This window comes from Canis lupus, chromosome 22 (genome assembly GCF_011100685.1).
Source record: "Canis lupus familiaris isolate Mischka breed German Shepherd chromosome 22, alternate assembly UU_Cfam_GSD_1.0, whole genome shotgun sequence".
NCBI lineage: Eukaryota > Metazoa > Chordata > Mammalia > Carnivora > Canidae > Canis > Canis lupus.
The window spans coordinates 6,768,419-6,787,859 of record NC_049243.1 but is presented as its reverse complement, the minus strand read 5'-3'; the positions used below and the strand labels follow the sequence as shown (position 1 = coordinate 6,787,859).

General features: G+C 38.3%; 1 long non-coding RNA gene across 1 annotated transcript in view; it reads right to left on the bottom strand.

Moving 5' to 3' along the window:
- The window catches only part of LOC119877403, a 48,971-nt gene extending 30,807 nt beyond the window's left edge, over nucleotides 1-18,164 (bottom strand). The window contains exon 1 of the long non-coding RNA XR_005376276.1: nucleotides 17,667-18,164. This is a non-coding gene — a long non-coding RNA (uncharacterized LOC119877403). The remainder of the gene's footprint in view (nucleotides 1-17,666) is intronic.
- Nucleotides 18,165-19,441: the final 1,277 nt, after the last annotated feature.

Genomic DNA, 19,441 nt, shown 5'->3' with positions numbered 1-19,441 from the left:
CTCTTTTCCTAGAGCAAATGATCTAATCTCTCTTGAACAATCAGATTTTGCTACTGAAAGCACACCCTTCCTATATATTCAGTAAGGAAAAAGCTGCTTAATATGAATTCATCTTGTCAATCATTCATTCATACTCCCTTGCTTCAGTGTCTATTACTAGCAGCATTTTTAGGTTATTTGTGTTATTTGCACCTATGGGTAGAATGTGAAATACACATGTTCTCTTAGTAAAAGTTGCTGAAATTATCAAGTTGTCCAAGCTGTGAGTGTGAAATATAATTCATAGTCAGTGATTTAAGTGAGATTTACTGAACTGAAGAGCATAAATAAGATGTAAGTTTTTTTTTGTTGTTGTTTGTTTGTTTGTTTGTTTAAGATGTAAGTTTTATTTCAGGAAGATAATGATGGATTTCAGGAGAAATGAGAAATCCTTTAAAAATGTACCAAATAAAACAGGACCTATATAGCAGGACTGATCAAGCAGTTTATTGTCAACAGGTTAAAGATTTTGGATTGTACTCTAATTGTAATAGAAAGCTAACTTACTTTAAGAAGGGTCCAGCTTATTTAAGAAGATCACTCTTGGCTAATATATGGATAAAGAAAAAAAACATTTATAATGAAAATGGGGAGGTTGCCTGGGAGGGGCGGTTCTTGTGATGGTCCAGGCAGGAGATGATGGCAGCTTAGAATATGCACTACAATAAAGATAATTTAGGGGGAAAAACATGAAAAGGAAAGAAAATCCCATAACTGTAGCACCCACACACAATGAAATAATATTTCTTTCCAGTAATTTTTCTACACATGAGGTTTGGCTTGGTTGTATTTATACTTTATATGTAATTCAGAACAGAGCTTTAAAAACTTAGTTTTATAGGATGTTTTTCATGTTATAAAATGCTTTATAAGTATAACCTTTCATATCTGCATAATATTTTATCAACAGCTAACATTGGCTACATAACTATCTCCTACTAGTGGTTATTTTAGGTTGCATAAAATATTATGCTATTTTAAGTTACATTAAGTTTTTATTAACACATTCTCAGTATTGAATGCCAAAAGTATAATTACTAGGCTAGAGGTGATGAACATAGAATGATTAAATGTTACAAAGTAATAAAGTCAAAATTTGTACATTTTACTTTTGTTACAAATGAAAGTGTTAAAGTTTGTATTTTTGTCTAAGATATAGCTGGTATCAATTTAATGGCATTAACTATACAGATGAAAAATTAAACTTCTATGGACTCTGCATATTTAAAATCTGAATTAAGAGCCAGTAGCCACTTGAATGAAGTTTCAGGACACTATTTGGCTTTGCACTGGAGACACTAGATTCAAATACCAAACACTAAAATCTTAACACAGGGACATCTAGGTGGCTCCATTGGCTAAACATCTGACTTCTTGATTTTGGCTCAGGTCATGATCTCAGGGTTGTGAGTTCAAGCCCAAAGTCAGGCTTTGGGATCTGCACTCAGTAGGGAGTCTACATGAGATTCTCTCTCCCTCTCCCTCTTCCCTGCCCCTGCTAGCTCTCTCTTTCTCTCTCCCTCCCTCTCTCTCTCAAATAAATCTTTAAAATTTGAATGAAAAGGATAGATTTTCTCCTTTTACCTCTTATACTTTTCCCTTTCTTCTTTATTTCTTTAATTTTAAGAGAAATTGTTAATGCCAAACAACTCACAAAACCCAACTGTCTTGTTTTTCTCTTGTAGTTTATTCTTTGGCTTTTGTTCATTTTCAGCATATTCTGATGTTTTGCAATTGACATGTGTCAGTGCCCATGACTGTAGTGTTCTTTACTAATGCAGAGGCTCCCTGGTTCTCTCATGCAAGGTATTTAAAAGATCTGTTAAATTTTAAGATGACTTACTTTCTACTATTAAAGATGAATGAACCAAAATTGATTACCATTTCAACCATGACAAGAGGCTGATCATTAAGTGACTGGTATTTAAAAACATGAACACACTTATTTTAATGAAGAATGACAAATTAATTGCTTTTGAGGGGATTATGAGCTGTAGAGAGAAAGTTTGAAAAAGTTGCTTGAAAATGCTCCCTAGTTATATAATCTTGATGCCAAAAATTGTATAGACAACCTATTTTTAAAACATTGATCTGCACTATTATAAAAATAGACAATTTTCTAATATTTAAAAATCTTTTAGATTGCTACAGATTTTCAAACCCGTGTTTTAACAAATAAAAAGTGTAGCACCTTTTCAATTTGTGATGAAAATGGACTGATATCAGGGAAGAGCCATACCAACAACCTGTGCTGATAACAAGGGAGTCTGGAGACCCAGCAAATTATTTCCATTCCAAATAATTGGTATGAAGTCCTTTGTATGAACTATAACTTTTTCAAATTCGGTTCCCAAAACAGCAAGAGTGCTCAACTCCAGTGATACCAATTTTCATATTCAATTAATAACTCTATTTTTCTAAAGAACTTTTATTTACTTGACTATTTCTCCTTTTTTGTAAATTTCTCTGAATAAAAAATTAATCTCTGCATAAGCAAAATTGGTGTTAACCTATCTTTCTGTCTGAGCACTGTCTTCCAACATTAACTATACATTACTTTAGTCTTTTCAAGCAAAAATACTTATTTTTCTGTAATATTTTTTGGATACATTTAAGCAAGTACTACTGGAATATTAGTACTTTGATCCCAATGTACTTCCTTGGATGAACAGGCATCTGTTTCTCCTGTTTTAATATTACAAACAAAAAAAAGCAGAAGTACTCTGGTGATGAAGGGTTTACCAAAGCTTCATAATGAGTAGATAACAGATTTCTCAAATGGAACCCAGTTGCTATGTTATTTAGACTTTCCTGATGTATAATACCTTTCACAGGATTTGTGATATATTATTTTATTTTATTGCTTTTAAAATTTAATTACTCTATTGAAGATGGACTATTCGTTTAGAATTTAGGCATAACAAAAGTCAGTAATGAAAGGTTATGTCTATTATAAAACAGTTTTTTTGATAACCTTGATTCAAGGTGTGACAAGTATTATAATAAAGATTATGCTGACTAACAGTCATTTGTTACAAGTAGAAAGTTCTGGCATTGGGGCAGCCCAGGTGGCTCAGTGGTTTAGCGCCGCCTTCAGCTCCAGGTGTGATCCTGAAGACCCAGGATTGAGTCCCACATCAGGCTCCCTGCATGGAGCCTGCTTCTCCTTCTGCCTGTGTCTCTGCCTCTTTCTGTGTCTCTCATGAGTAAATAAATAAAATCTTAAAAAAAGAGAGAAAGTCTTGGCATCAAATTTGATTTATATGAATTTTATTGCGCAGGAGGGAGTTGGTTTAATTGAAAAAAATTCTATTTTAAGGGGTGCCTGGGTGACTCAGTCAGTTAAGCATCCAACTCTTGATTTCTGCTCAGGTCATGATTTCAGGGTCATGAAATTGAGCCCTGTATTGGGCTCCATACTGAGCCTGGTGCCTGCTTAAGATTCTGTCTCTCTCCCTCTCCCCGCCCACCCCTGCTACACTTGAATTCTCTCTCTCTCTAAAAAAGAAGAAGAAGGTGGAGAAGGAGGAAGAGGAGGAGGAGGAGAAGAAGGAGAAGGAGAAGGAGAAGAAGAAGAAGAAGAAGAAGAAGAAGAAGAAGAAGAAGAAGAAGAAGAAGAAGAAGAAGAAGAAGAAGAAGAAGAAGAAGAAGAAGAAAAAATTTGTTTTAAAACATGCAAGAGTTTCTGTTCTCTGGTTTTGAACATGCAAGTCTTAGTATCTGATGCTCCTCTAATGTTTCCTGCATATACTTGATTTTATTAAATTTAGTATAACAGGATCAGAGATTTCAAATTAGAAAGGCATGAGGATATCACAATTATTTGAAGAGACACATAATTATAGCAGTGTTATATCAACCTATCTTTAGACATCCCAATCTTCTACATTAAACGATTTCATATTTTTAAGCAAAGGTGCAACTTTAAGCTATCTTTAAAGGAATCAAAAGAACATATTTGTATTAAGAATAAGACCTTGACTTCCTGAAAGTATGTCAAGCTGTGTAGCTTCATTGCTCACTGAGTATACAGTACTGAGTACCCCTATTTCCATCAGGAGTTATTTGTTTAACTTGTGCCTGGAAGCGTATGGGGTACTGTGCATAATGCACTGGAGATGTGCGCTGGAGGGTGCAAATTTCATCAGAGCATGAGTTTTAACTCATGAAGAAGGCTCATTTAAATGGCATCAAAGAAATCAGAAACAGACTCAATCCAGTACAAAACTAGCTACAAAGGCTTCTCTGCTTCCTATTTATTTTTCAAAGAGATATTTTCGTGTGCGTGAATCAAAGGTCCTTCATAATGTGAGCATCCTGCTACTCCAGCCCTCTCCCTCACAGTATCTTACCCCAAACCTATGTCCCTACTCTAGTGTTTTGTCAGTTTTGTCATGCTTCGTCACACTGCTCATTCATGATGTCCTTTTGGAATGAAATTCCTATGGCTTCTCCTTCTCCAGTTCTGCCTGGCAAATGTCTATTCATCCTGCAACTCAACATTTAGGTAAGCCATGGAAGCCTTTCTGGAACATTTGTACTCTCTATGCCATGAGGACAATGTGCCACTCCCTCAGTAGTTGTCTGCTGGGGCTGCCATGACAAAAAGTATCACAGCCATGGGGGCTTAAACAACTGTAACTGATTGTCTCACAGTTCTGGAGGCAGAAGTCCAGAATCAAGGTGTTGGCAGGGTTGGCTCCCTCTGAGTTCTGTGAGGCATAGATCTGTCCTAGATGCTCTCCTTGGTTTATAAATGGCTGTCTTTTCCTCCATCTCACCACACTGCCTTCCCTCTAAGCTGGTCTCTGTCTAATTTCTCCTGCTTGTAAGGTCACCAATCCTATTGGATTAGGGTCTATCCTAATGTCCTCATTTTAACTTGATTACCTCAGTCAAGACTCTAACTCCAAATAAGGTCATATTCAAAGATACTTGGGGTTAGGACTTCAACATATAAATTTTGGGGAACACAATTCAATCTATAATATCCTCTTATAATCCTTTTCTCCTGTTTATGTTGTAATAATTTCTTGCACTAGTGTATATTTTTTAAGATTTTATTTATTTATTCATGAGAGACACAGAGACAGAGAGAGAAGCAGAGACACAGGGCTGGAGCCCGATGTGGGACTTGATCCCGGGTCTTCAGGATCACACCCTAGGCCAAAGGTGGCACTAAACCGCTGAGCCACTCAGGCTGCCCACTAGTGTATTTTTTTCTACCTGAAATCACTCACAAGGTCATAAGCCTTTACAGAGTGGGAACCACCTTTGATTTTTCTCTGTACCCCTGACCTACTATAATTCCTAGCACAAGAGCCTACTTACTAAAGTCAGCTGCTTGGTTTGCTGATGGGATAATAAATAAAGACTCAAAATGAAAGTAGTAAATAGCCTCCCCTTTTAATGTATAGAAAAAACTGTAGAAATGGATGTCTGGAGGTACCTTTCTTATAGGTCCCTCTTTCTCACAAGATTGAATTCTTTGAGGACAGGAATCATGTTTTATTTTTTTATTGTAATAGAAATCACTAATTAGTAGCTTATCTTATATCCAACCTACTCCTCCATTTCACAAACAGAAACTAAATTTTGTTGGGAGAGGCAATGCATCTCGGGCTTCCTTGCAGATAAGTGAGTACATGTGATAGATCTTTGGCCAAGATGTAAGTGAAGTTGGACGGGGCTTCTAGAAGAAGAGGAGCAGAATAATTGGCCTTTTTCCCCCCTTTTTCTGTTTCCCTCTTTCCTACCAGAACACAGGGGCAATGCTTGGAGGTGAAGCAACCATTCTGTGACAAGGTAAATAGCACAGAGTAAGAATGGCTAAGCAAAAAGATAGAAAATATCTTCACTTCACCTCAATCTTGAAAGATGTTTTCTTAGTATAAGATTCTAAGTTAACATTTATATTCCCAACTTGAACAGATAACTGTTGCCATTGCTGCTTTTACGTAGTTACCCACCATTCTAATTGCTTTTACTTTGTAGTGCCACCTTGCTTACTGCTTTTTTTTTTAAACTCTTCATTTTTGGTGTTTTGCTTCATTAGATGTGTTTGATATAAACATTTCTCTTGTTGAGGTGCCTGGGTAGCTCAATTAGTAAAGCATCTGACTCTTGATTTTGGCTCAGGTCATGATCTCAGGGTCGTTGGATTGAGCCCCACATCAGGCTCCATGCTCAGCATGGAGTCAGCTTGTCCTTCTCCTTCTGTTTCTCCCCCTGTGTGCTTTCTCTCTCTCTCTCTCTCTCTCTCTCTCTCTCTCCTTTCTCATAAATAAATAAATAAATAAATAAATAAATAAATAAATAAATAAATAAATAAAGGCTTAACAAAACCCATTTCTCTTGTTTATCATACTTGTAACTCATTGGCCTTCTTTAAAATCAGGATTAAAGTCTTTCAGTAATTAGAATTACTTTTTTCCCCCATTATCTTGATTATTGGCCTCTGAAATTTTAATTAATGTATGTCAAGCATTCCTGCTCTATCCTCTATGTCTTTAGCCACTCTTTCACATTGTCTATCTCGTCATCTCTCTGAGCTGTATTCTGTATAGCTTCTTTAGCTATATCTTCTAATTGACTACTTCTTTATCTGTGTCTGTCTCATCTGCTGTTTATATTGCCTTATTAATTTCAATCTGTATATTTACGACTTCTAGAATTCTTGTTTTTAGTAATTCTTTTGCAAATATATTTAGTTCTTCTTTTAAAATTTCTTATTCTTGTTCATATCCTCAAACTTTTTTTATTTCTCTAAGCATTAAATACAGTTTTTTAACTGTATTTTAGTGTCTGATAATTCCAATATATGAAGTCTGAGTCTCCTGTGTATTGTTCTGCTGGTTTTTCCCTCATGGTATCTTGGTTTCTGTGTGTCTTGTGAACTTTGTACACTGGTAATTTTTCTTATAATGCTATTGGGAATTCTTGGAAGCCTGGGTTGAAATTTCTCTAAGAGGATTTGGATTTGTTTTACTTACATCATATGCTTAGGGGCATCATTAACCTGCATGCACATTATAGTTGACCCTTGAACAATGCAGAGGTTAGGGGAGCTGACCTCCTAGCATGGTTGAAAATCTGTGTATAACTTTTGACTCCCCTCTCCCCACCAAACTTAACTATTAATAGCCTACTGCCGACTAGAAGAATTACTGGTAATACACATATATTGTATACTATATGTACTGTATACTGTATTCTTGCAATTAAGTAAGCTAGAGAAAATAAAATGTTAAAATCATAAGGAAGAGAAAATACTTTCACAGTAATGTATGTATATTTATTGAAAAAAATCCATATATAAGTGGACTCATGCAACCCGGGTTGTTCAAGGATCAACTATATATTTTCAACTTGGTGTTTTTGAAAAACAAAGATACCATGAGCTAGATTTCAAAGCCACATAAAGTCAGGTTTGTGGTTTTAAACTCTTGGAAGAGATTATCCTCATCGCTTACCTATAGCACCCAGACTTAGCCAGGTAAATTGTCCCTTCTGGGGACACTGTCACACTGAAGGTATAGTGCTTTTGATGCAGGCTTTATGTTGGGTGTTGTCTATTGGTTCAGCTCCTTTTATGAGCTGAGTATGTTTTACTTCCTGGCTTCTGCATCTCACCATGAATTTGGTCAAATTTTCCAGGGTTCTGTGGAAAAAAAATTCAGAAAGACAAGCTTGGCCATCTCTTGCTCCACAGGGTCCATGCTTTCACTTTATCTTTTGAGCTCTGAGTAGTCCTTCTTTACATACAAGCTGATACAGCTTGTATTTTCTCCAGCATTCTGATTGTCTCAAGTAGGGCATCATTCAAGTTACCTATCTGCCATATTACTGGAAATAGAAACAAAAATAATTGTTTACATTGTTGAACAATTTGCAAATCAGCTGAATATCTAACATTTAAAAATTGGAAGTGTGATACGCCATAAATGTTATGAAGCCACTAAATGGAATGTGGTTGATGTGCATATACTGACATAGAAATATCTGTAACACATACTTTGAATTTTAAAAAAAGCTAGGGCACAGCAGAATGCATAATATAATTCTGATTATGATAAAGTAAGAAATGTATGATAAAATAAGAAATGTGTACATATATATTTCTTATGTATATGTATTCATATGTATTTAAACATATACATGTTTAAAAAAATAAACATTTTTATTTAAATGCACAGAAAAAGATACAGATGTTTACATGCTAAAACAAAAGGAATTTTTTTGTAGGTTTTTTTTCTACTTTTAATAAGTGAGAATATATTCTTTCATTACTTTGGTTTATTTAAAAATAAATACAAGTTTAAAGGAATAAATTAGATAAGGCATCTCAAGCACTTAGTACAGTGCCTAACACATCATAAGAATTTAAAATTTTTTCACTTATTATTTTCATTTAAAAGTGGGAAGTATTGTTGGGGTGTAGCAGGATATAATAGTGATTTGTGTTGTACTACAAATCAAGAGCAGACCTTGGCTTTGAAACTTTATCTTTTGATTAAAAGTACTGATCAGCTCCCAAACTATAGCTTACAGATCACTTACTTCACTTGCTACTTTCAGATATGAATAAGTAGGGATCCCTGGGTGGCGCAGCGGTTTAGCGCCTGCCTTTGGCCCAGGGCGTGATCCTGGAGACCCAGGATCGAATCCCACGTCAGGCTCCTGGTGCACGGAGCCTGCTTCTTCCTCTGCCTGTGTCTCTGCCTGTCTCTCTCACTGTGTGCCTATCATAAAAAAAAAAATAAAATAAAAAATAAAAAAAAAACTAATATGAATAAGTATTATTCCAAAAAGTAAGTTTAAAAAATGTGGTCTAAGACCAAATGAGTTTTTAAAATGCTAGGTTATACAAAATACAATAGTTTTGTTTCTTTGTTTTTAACAGGAGGAGTTGTCAGAGCTGTAAAATTCTGTTATGCATTGTGAGTCTCAAAAAGGGAAATCTTGTGTGACATGTTCCCCCAAACTTACTGAATTCCAGATCCCTTCTGTGAAGCATCTCCAGGGATTTCTCTTCCCTGAAATGCCTTTTAGGAAATACTTCACTAGACCATAATACAGATTACAAATATCAGAATATCCATTTACTGGCTCTGAACAAATTATGAGTTTTTACAGCCAGGTTGTCATGATGCTTAATGGACAGGGCATTCTCTTTCATCCTTTAATTTGTCTAGAACAGATTCCAAGTATAAACACTGACTTGTTTTGTAAGTGAAGGCAGAGACTTTCCCTGTCTATGCCTCATGCTTCTTTGGATTAGCATTGATTAATGGGTGGAAATATGACGCATCTAGAGCTGTTTCCTGGCAAAATAACCCAAAACTAAACAACAAAGGGCAGGCATGGAAAATAAGAGAGAAGAATGAGACCCCTGATGTCCTTATTTCTCCTGTTACCACACACCCAAGCACCCTGCTAATTGGGAAAAATACACTGCCATCTGTAATTGGATGAAAAAGTATTTGCTGTACATGCTTGGACTGTATAAAGGAAAACTCTATGAAGTCAGAAGAAATCAAAACAAAATGTGAAATTGCTTAGCTGTAAGCTATTAATAATGAGTATATACCTGCTAAGTATCTCCTTCCTCTACTTTTTATGTCTGCCAATTATACTACATTTGCAGAGAGCTATTGTCTTGGTATTCTTCATCCCTTTGAAAATATGCCATTCAAAAATTTTTTTAAATTTTATTTATTTGAGAAAGAGAGAGAGAGAGCATGAGCATGGGAGGAGCAGAGGGAGAAGCAGACTGCCTGATGAGCAGGGAACCCAACACAGGCTCCAAAGGAAGACACTGAATCAGCTAAGCCACCCAAATGCCCTGCCATTCAAATTTGTAAGTTTGTTCACATAGTGCCAACTAACCAAAGGGCAGGTACAAGAAAGGAGACAGAACAAGACCCCTGATACCCTTGTTCTTGCTGACTGTTAGCATCTTCTGATACAGCCATCCCAAGACCACAAACATTTGAAGAAAGGCGAATTACAAGCTGGAGATGTGCAATGTGATTTAGAGAGAAAAGAACTGCTTTCATTTGTAACATCAAGGGTTAGCATAGTTTGGCTTGTATAGTATGTCAGCTGGGCTTGACTTAGATTATTCCAGATTGTGGAAGCAAGGAGTCCTTATCTACAAGAACTGTCTTCAAAGCAGAAAACCCTCTCCTCCTTCTAGAGGGATAAATTCTTTGGTGGCATCAAAGGGAATTCCTTACTCAACATAGAGAAGTTGAATTGAATGGAAGCTTCTTCACTGCCTGAAATTAAACCATGACTTTTTTCTTCTCCATTATGAAAAAGCAAAAAAATCAATGATGTGGATTTCTTAATTCTTCAAACATGAAAGTACTAAATAAATTCAGTGTTTCCTAACCCTTGCCCCTAAGTGGGTGTGATGTATTGAGGGCACCAAGAAGAAGGAGGTACATAGGTTACTGTCCACATCTAGAAAATTCTCACTTCTGATAAAGCTGAATTTGATCATTCGATTAATAACAAGGAACAGAGCCTGGAATATGTCTGTACTGTCCTACATTCGTGAAAACTTTTCATCTGTGCTCTCTTGCTACCCGTGAAAATGACAGTGAAAAATGGCTGTCCATTAACACAAAAGCAAAATGTAATGCAGTAATGATGCTTGAAGCTTCCTGGGATGCTGGAATTTTTAGATATCATTAATAATAAATTACTAGCGATGCCAAGAGAAGCCGATAGCACTTCTCTTTGGAAGGTAAAACTCTCCGTTATAAAATAATAATACAGTGGGTCATATGTCACAGCCTTCAGCAATTCTCTTAAAGTTATTTACTATAACACCAGTATTACCAACATGGAATTCATTTTACGGATGGAAAAACTAAGTCTATTCTATCAAATGATTGTTCAGAATAAATCAGAGTATTTCAACTGAGATCACCAGCTTAGCTCCAGATTTAAATTAGGGCCTCTGACAAATTTGTTAATATGACAGGCGCAAGTAGAAGTCATTGGTTCATGAGTTGGGGTTGGAATAGAGATGGGGTTCCATTAATCACAAACTCTGGGTCATTTGTTTCATCCATCAAATTCAAGAATAAGCAACACCATGATAAATTATTAAAAGGTAGACTTGGCCCATATTTCCCCATATGTGGTTGGGGGCCACAAGGAAAGGAGGTAATGTTCTCTTCAAGGAAAGGAAACAAGCACAAAGCTCGCAAACAAGAAAGCAAAACATTCAAGTCCAACACCTTACATATTAGCTCATCAACTCTATTCTCAGTTGTCAGTGTGTAGGACAGGGCCAAAGCAAGGAGCAAGTTCAGACACGCTCTAAGATGCTCCCCTCCTCTCATTTCTCTCAATTCCACTCAGCAATCATCCAAGAACTTGATGGCTTCTTCTAAATCACAGAGTCTATAGGAATACAAAATGGAAATAAAATAGCCTAAACACAACCAAAGCCCAGAGTCTCCAGAAAGGGACCTTATGTAGGATAATTCTTCCTAATCCTATCATTTGAGACTTTCCATTTATGATATACCTAATCAGTCTGTTGGAATAAGGACTGGCTCAAGTTCTTGCTGCTTTTCCCTGAAGAAAATTCATAAGAAGGTGAATTCTGAGATACAAGTCATGTGACTTTTACCAGGACATTCCCTCTTGGAATTTGTTCCTTTTATGGTAATAGGAGGTAGGGAGGATTAAAAACAGGATCCCAAATCACAGGGCCTCCCCTCCCCCACCCAGAAAGCCCTGGACTACCTGATGGTTTAACATGCCCCTATGCTTCAAAATTCTGTGGTGCTTTTTGTTTGAGCAGCTTTGGTAAAGGTCATGATACTTTGACTTGGTTCCAGGCTACATGTAATTAGCCTTTTATTTTATAAATCCCTAAAACGATGATCCTCAAGCAAATCCAAAATACAGAAAACCACATGAAATAACAAGTTCCTGAATATCTACTACCTTTCCTCCTTCAATAATTGGCTTATGTTCATAGCTTGTGAAACAGCTGTAAATCATCTGTCTCTTATCTTCTTCATAGAATTACAAAACTCAAGATTCTACTCCATGTAAGGAAGCAGATCTTCCCCCCTAGTATGACAACTGTTGAAATTGCAGGCAGACTCAATTATAAAGATTTAGGACAAAACCTTAAAATTGAACTTGCCTTAAAGAAGAATACATAATTTAAAGCTCATATAATCTATGAACCTACGTAACCAAACTTCTTATCAAAATTTCTATCTTAATAGATAGAAATTCAATTTCTTCTTTTAAGTGAGGCCACAAAAGAATTAAACGACATGAGGAAGAAGGAGAGGAAAAATGTGTTGAAAAAAGGGCTTGATATGCTCTCCCAAGGTTACTGATCAATGCCGAGAAAAAGAGAAATGACCATGAATATACATTTCATTTTTCTGGATGTGAATTAACTGGGCTGTCATCTTTACTGTATTCTTTCTCATGGGAAGGATTGCAAAACAACTTGCCAACAGGATCTCAACTACCTTGGAGCAAGGGAAATGGCATCTTCCAGGATTGGAGTTCTAATAGGAAATTGCTTTGAAAGAGTTGATCAGGCTCTTTCACATGACACCTGATTCATATCCTTGACAGATTTAATTTTCAACGAAGAGGGAGCTCATTAATGTTTCTCTGAAATTTCCCTGTATATTGAGAGCCAATTCCCCTGACCTTGGCTTGCTCATCCTTGTGCAGCATCTTTAAGAAAAGTGATCTTGCCATATTAAATGGCCTTTGACAACCAGAGCCAGGAAAGTTCTCTGGCACATTTGGACTCTAACTGGGGTCAGTGTCCAACATCCTGCAAGCACTCCTGGGGATCACAACAAAGTTTCCATCTTCTCTCTTGTTTGCATTACTTCCTGGGAAGGTTCAAATTAGGCAAATGTCAATATTTTGATGCAGTGACACGATAAATATCCACAGTTAAGACTTGCAATTGCATTTTTGAAATGTTAGACTGCAGGGGGTAAGAGAAGCAAATAAAACAAACTGAACACCACAAAGAAAAATCAATTAAGAGCCTTGAGGAGGACGTTCTAGAGATAATCTGTAACAGAAAAAACACTTCAACCTCAATATGTTCAAAACTGGATTTATGGTCTTCCCTCCAAAACTTGGCCTTCTTCCTGATTCTTATCTTGAGAATGGCATCACTGTTGGACACATTTGCACAAGCAAGAACCCAAGAAGACATTTATTTATTTATTTATTTATTTATTTATTTATTTATTTATTTATTTATTTATGATAGTCACAGAGAGAGAGAGAGAGAGGCAGAGACATAGGCAGAGGGAGAAGCAGGCCCCATGCACTGGGAGCCCGACGTGGGATTCGATCCCGGGTCTCCAGGATCGCGCCCTGGGCCAAAGGCAGGTGCCAAACCGCTGCGCCACCCAGGGATCCCAAGAAGACATTCTTGATGTCTCCCTTGCTCTCAGTCACCATGTAGAATCCTTCACTGAGACTTGTTGCTTTTTACCTCTTAAATGTCTCTTGCATTTCACTCCTCTCCACCTCTGTGTCTCCACCATCATGCTCATCTGAGGAATGCTGAATTGTTTAGCCTCCTCTGTTGACTCTGACCTTCTACAATCCATTCTCGTGCCACAGAGAGAATAATCTTTTCCAAACTTAAGTCCAATGACAATATAAACCTGCTTTAAGGGACGCCTGGGTGGCTAAGCAGTGGAGTGTATGCCTTCGGCCCAGGGCGTGATCCTGGAGTCCTGGGATCGAGTCCCACATCAGGCTTCCTGCAGGGAGCCTGTTTCTCCCTCTGCCTGCGTCTCTGCTTCTCTCTTTCTCTCCGTGTGTCTCTCATGAATAAATAAATAAAAACTTAAAAAAAAAACAACTACTTTAACATTCTTGATTGCTTTCCAGTTACTCTCTGGATAAAGTCCAAGATCTGTAATGTGGCCTACAAAGTACTCAGTGTTCCAGCTTTGCCTACCTTGCCAGCTTGACTTTGAGCTACTTTCCTTCATTCACTGTGCCTCAGTCACTCTCAGGCCTCCTTTCAGCTCCTCAAACTCACAATGCTCCCTCCTACTGAAATCTCTGCAGGTACCTTGATGTCTGCTGTGTCAGATGTTTGCCTCACCCTTCCACTTTCACTCGCCTAATTAATCCTTCTACATCTTTTAGATCTGAAATCAAGTGTCCCGTCTTTTAGGAAAGACTTCTATTCCCTCAGTTCAAGTCATGTTCAATGTTCTAGAATTGTCTTCCTTTCCTTTGAGCAGAGCACTTCCTTTCCTTCCTTTGAGCAGAGCACTCAGCCAATGTGCGATTTTACATTCATTCACCTTCTTATTTGATTATTATTTGTGTCTCTTACTCTAATGCAAGTTCAGTCCAACAGGGACCATGTCTGGTTTTTCTCACTATTGTATTTTTTGTTGTTGTTGTTCTATCAGTTTTGGTGAGAAATATGCTTAAAAGCTTCCAGTGGTTGTAGATTTGCTTATTTCTCTTTTAATTCTATCATTTTTTCTTTACATATTCTGAACCTATGTTATTAAATACTACAACTTTAAGACTATTCGACTATTCGACTATTCTATTCTCCTAGCGGATTAATCCTTTTATCTTTTTATAACTTTTTAAAAAAAGATTTCATATTTATTCATTTGACAGGAAGAACAGGCAGGGGAGAGAGGCAGGGGGAGAGGGAGAAGCAGACTCCCTGATGAGCTGGGAGCCAATGTGGGTTTGATCCCAGGACCTGGAGATCATGACCTGAGCCAAAGGCAGACACTCAACCATCTGAGCCACCCCAGTGCCCCTTATTACTTTTAAATGGTCCCTTTATGCCATACATTTTACTTCGTTTGATACTACTATGCCAATGCCACTTTTTTTGGTTAGGATTTGTAGAGTGTGTCTTTCCTTATTCTTTACTCTTATTCTTTCTGTATCCTTGTATTTAAGATGCTTCTCCTGTAAGTTTTATACTATTGAGTCTTGTTATCTTTAATGCAGTCTGACAATATACATTTTAAAAAATTATTTACAATTGTCTATTATATTTAAACAAATATAATTGCTGAAACATTTGGGTTTAAATTTGCCATCTTACTATTTTTTTCTTCCAAATAATCCCACTCATTCTACGTTCCTTTTTTTCCCCTTACCTTCTTTTAGGTAAATCAAGTAGGTTTTACTACTCTACTTTTTTCACATCTTGGCAGTTACGAAAACTTTTGGCCTTCTTTCAGAGGCTAGTTTAGAGATTCAGCAAGAATCTTGACTCTATTAAAGCATAATATACAACAGTATATTTTTATCAATTCCTGTACAATGAAAGGACATTTAAACACTTTGACTTTTCTTCATTTTGAATTTTATGCTATCATTGCCATTTATTTTAATTCTACATATATTTAAATCCCCATGACATTATTAGTATTATTTCTATATAGTTAATATTTACTTAGATTTCCCTACATATATATCTTTTCCTTACTATTTTTTCTTTCCTAGAATTTTTGCTGTCATTTAGCTTCACTTTTTTTCTGCCTAAAGACCTCTTTTGTGTATTTCCTTTGTGTTTCTCAGTGCCCCTCCTCCTTAGAAGCCATGAACTCCAATTTTGTCCCATGAGATTGCTGAAACCTCTCTGCAGCCACTTATTATCTTACCCATGCTTCCTGGAGAAAGTAGAGCAGCATGTGAATCTGACCTCTTCTCATTTACCTTTGCTCTGGAATCTTGTCTACTAATGCCCTTATCGCCTTGGCAGCATTTGTATTCCTTCAAACAGATTTCCTTTTTTATTCTCTTAATCCAAGGGTTCCCAGTTATCCCTTGTGGAAGGATCTAGTCTGATAGAAACTAATCTATCATAGTTGCAAAGAAATGTGTCTTGAAATGACTACTATTTATTGAGTATGGACTCTGAGGCCCCGTCATTTTCTCACAATGTTCTGAAGTTTTCCTCTGTGGTACTCTTCACAATTTATAACTAATTATCTTATGTTTCTTTATTTAACATCTGGCTCTCCCTTTTCAGTCATGAGTCAGGAGGCCTCACATCTGTTTTGTTCAACTTGTTATCTAGCTCATAATCAGCAACTCAATAACTATTTTTAATGAATGAGTGCAGACTTTTGGGCAAAGACTTTTATTTTTTTAAAGATTTATTTATTTGAGAGAGAGAAAGCGTGTGTATGCACACATGCACACACAAGCACACATGAGTGAGTGGGGGGAGGGGCAGAGGCAGAGGGAGAGAGAAACACAAGCGGACTCTGCACTGAGCTCAGAGCCCAACCTGGGGCTCAATTTCATGGCTGAGATCATGACATGAGCTGAAACCAAGAGTCAGCAGCCCAATGGACTGTGCCACCCAGGCGCCCATGGGCTAAGAATTTTATAAACATTATGTCATTCAATCCTCACCATAAGCATGGGAGGCAGGTATTGTTATCTCTATTTTAGAGAATAGATAAAGGAAAAAGAGACAAGTGCACCACTCCCAGTGTTACCAAATATTGGATGTTCTGTAAAACTCCTCTTCGTAGACGTTTAAATCATTAAATTTTTGCAACCTGCACATGCAGCCAGCTTATTATTTTTTAATATGCAGGCTGTTAAAGCATCCTTCAATTCCTCCTCTTCATTTTCCTTTTTCTACTTTTTCGTATTCCGTATCTTGCTTTTTAAAGCCTTTGATGCTCATCAGCATTTCATTAGCAAGTGAACTAGAAAAATTAAAGATGACAAAACTCACCACAGCTGGGCAAGGTGTCTGCTCCAGTTTACCAAGAGAGGGAACACACTCTCCTCCCCTCATGCCTCAGGGGACAGCTTTGGGACCTGGCCTCATTTGTTTAAAACAATTTTTTTAAGTTGTTTCATTTCATTGTTTTAAAGTAGATTTTATTTTAGAAGAGTTTCAGGTCCATGCAAAACTGAAGAGAAAATACAGAGTTCCTACATACCCTCCGCCCCCCCCCCCCCCCCGCCCCATATACACACACTCAACACAGAGTGGTACACTCGTTATCTTCAATGAACCCATATTGGTTTACTCATTTTTATCCTGCTGTCTGAAACCATCTGGGATTGTGTGTTTGCTCAATTTCAGCCATCTTGTATGAAGAGTCCTCTTTTGACCTGCAGTTAAAATGTAAAAATCTCTGCTGCTTTGTCAGCATTTATTCTATTCCTAACATGCTGCAGTACAGTTCACTTACCCCTGAACTTTGGCCCTTCTAGCACATTTCAGTGTTTGCATGCTCAAAACCAGGCAATTAACTCGAATACCTCATTCTTAAAGGAAATCAGGTACAACCTCTGAAAGTCATAAATGATTACACTGTCATGTTGAGTCTGAAACTTTTGTGATGCTGTGCTCACAGTGCTCTCCCATCCTGCCCACCAGACCAGGCTCTGGCTTGGATCCTATCAGATCCATGAAGCCTGGCTTAATAGGCTCCATCCCACAATTTTTTTTTTCTCTTTGTCACTGTATCTGGTATCAAACTGCCCTTGAGAAAGTCATTAACTCCCTCTGAGCTTCAGTTCCCTCATTTGAAAGTGTGGATCAAAACACTTCCAGACAAATTTGTAGGTAAATTTAAACGTACCTTAAAGTGTCCATGCTCACCACACAGTAGATATGCAGCAAACACCAGTACTCCCGCTCTCCTTGCCTGCCCAGGTGTGTCTGGCTGGTAGGTGCGTAGTATGAGAGACAAGACTATAAAACTATATAAAAATGGGCTTGGACATAGAGAGCAGCAGAGTAATACCTCAGTGACATGAAGTCGTTTCTGGATTTGTGACCAAATCCGACCTGTCATAGGTCATCCAAGACCCTACATAGCAGAGCCAGGACTGGAAACGCAGGTACACCTCCATCCATGGATCTCTGTCTGCCTTGTAATGACAGTTACTATGATGAAACCTGAGAGGAGGAAAATGACTCTTCTATACGGTGCCTGTGCTTTGTGTATTGTTAGCCTCATTCGAGTCATGGCTTCTGGTCCAAAACAGGTCATTCCTCCCCTTGTGAAGCTGCCTCAACCTGGCTCGTGCCTTCTTGTGAGAAGCTCTTTGGTGTGGCTGGCAGGCCTTCAGCACTATCTGCTTCTGTTGAGAAAAAAAAAAAAAAAAAAAAAAAAACCTGAGTGAGGAATTCAGCTGCACTTTGGACTCGGCCCTTTGACCTGAATCTAGAGCAGGAACTCCAAATCTCTGCAACCTAGAGAGGGAAGCATTCCAGCAGCTAAGTGACTTTCCAGCAAGGAATGTCCCTTAGTGAAGCCAGGGACAGACTCTTCAGCTCCCCTGCTGAAGCTGCCAGCTTCACTTAGAAAAACAATTCCCCCCTTCCTAGCTAACTCCAACAAGGCTTGCAGGAAGTCTCCAGAAAAGGGTCACCCCTCTAGAACACTGATGCCCTCTTCTGACTGGGCCTAGGGCCTCTCTTGGTGTCCCCCACCACATTACTGCTTCCCCCACTGTGATATTGCTGTTTGTATGACTCCTCTGCTAAAACCGTGAGTTGCTTAAGGCCAGAGACGGGTCTTCCTCCTCTAAGAAACCCCAGTGCTACAAACCCTTAATAACTATTAGTAAATAAACAAATGAAGCTGGCTAGTCCAAGCCTTTATGGGGAATATAAGAGCAGAGTTCAGACCTGAAGTACAGAGAGGGTCAGACACTGCCCACCACAGGTTCCAGAAACTTCTTCCCACCGGGGTGTGATCCTTTCTCAGCCACTCCCTGCAGTATCAGAAATATTTTGGAAGATCTGCCTTCATCTAGGGAGTGGGACAGTACAGAGGAGCCCAGCTCCTTGCTTTGTATCCATGCTTCACTCTAGAAGGGGGAGAGCAGAAGGGCCAGGCCTGCTCTTCCCTGCAGGGGAAGAAGAAAAAGGAAGCTTCACGTTCCTGTTTGATTATATTTGTTTCAGGCAGTTATGTATGGCTAAGGGTGCTCATGATTGAGAAACAAGAATCAGAGGATGCTTCCTTTCCATTCAATAATGTATCCGTCAGAGCGACCTCCTTTGGTTGATAACAGGTTTCAAAAGTACAGGTAAGAGGCAGCTGGGGAACCTGGCACAGCCCTGAGCAGACACCCTGGCATGGCCCAGGGTGGGAAGGCAGAAGCTGGGGAAGGAAGTTCATGTCCCTGAAGCAGTATGACAAAGCAAGGGGTGAATGAGTGCGCATGGGGTTGCTTGCCCAGCCCGGCCATGCCCTGCTCAGCTTTCTCCTCTGTGCCATCCCCTGGGGCTTGGAGGGCGGCCAAGGGCTGCTGCAACCACGAAGGTGGGTTATTTGCCCACTCAGCTCCTCTCCTTCACAGATCCTCCCCCTGCGGGGTGCACAGCTGGCTCAGAGTGGGGGGG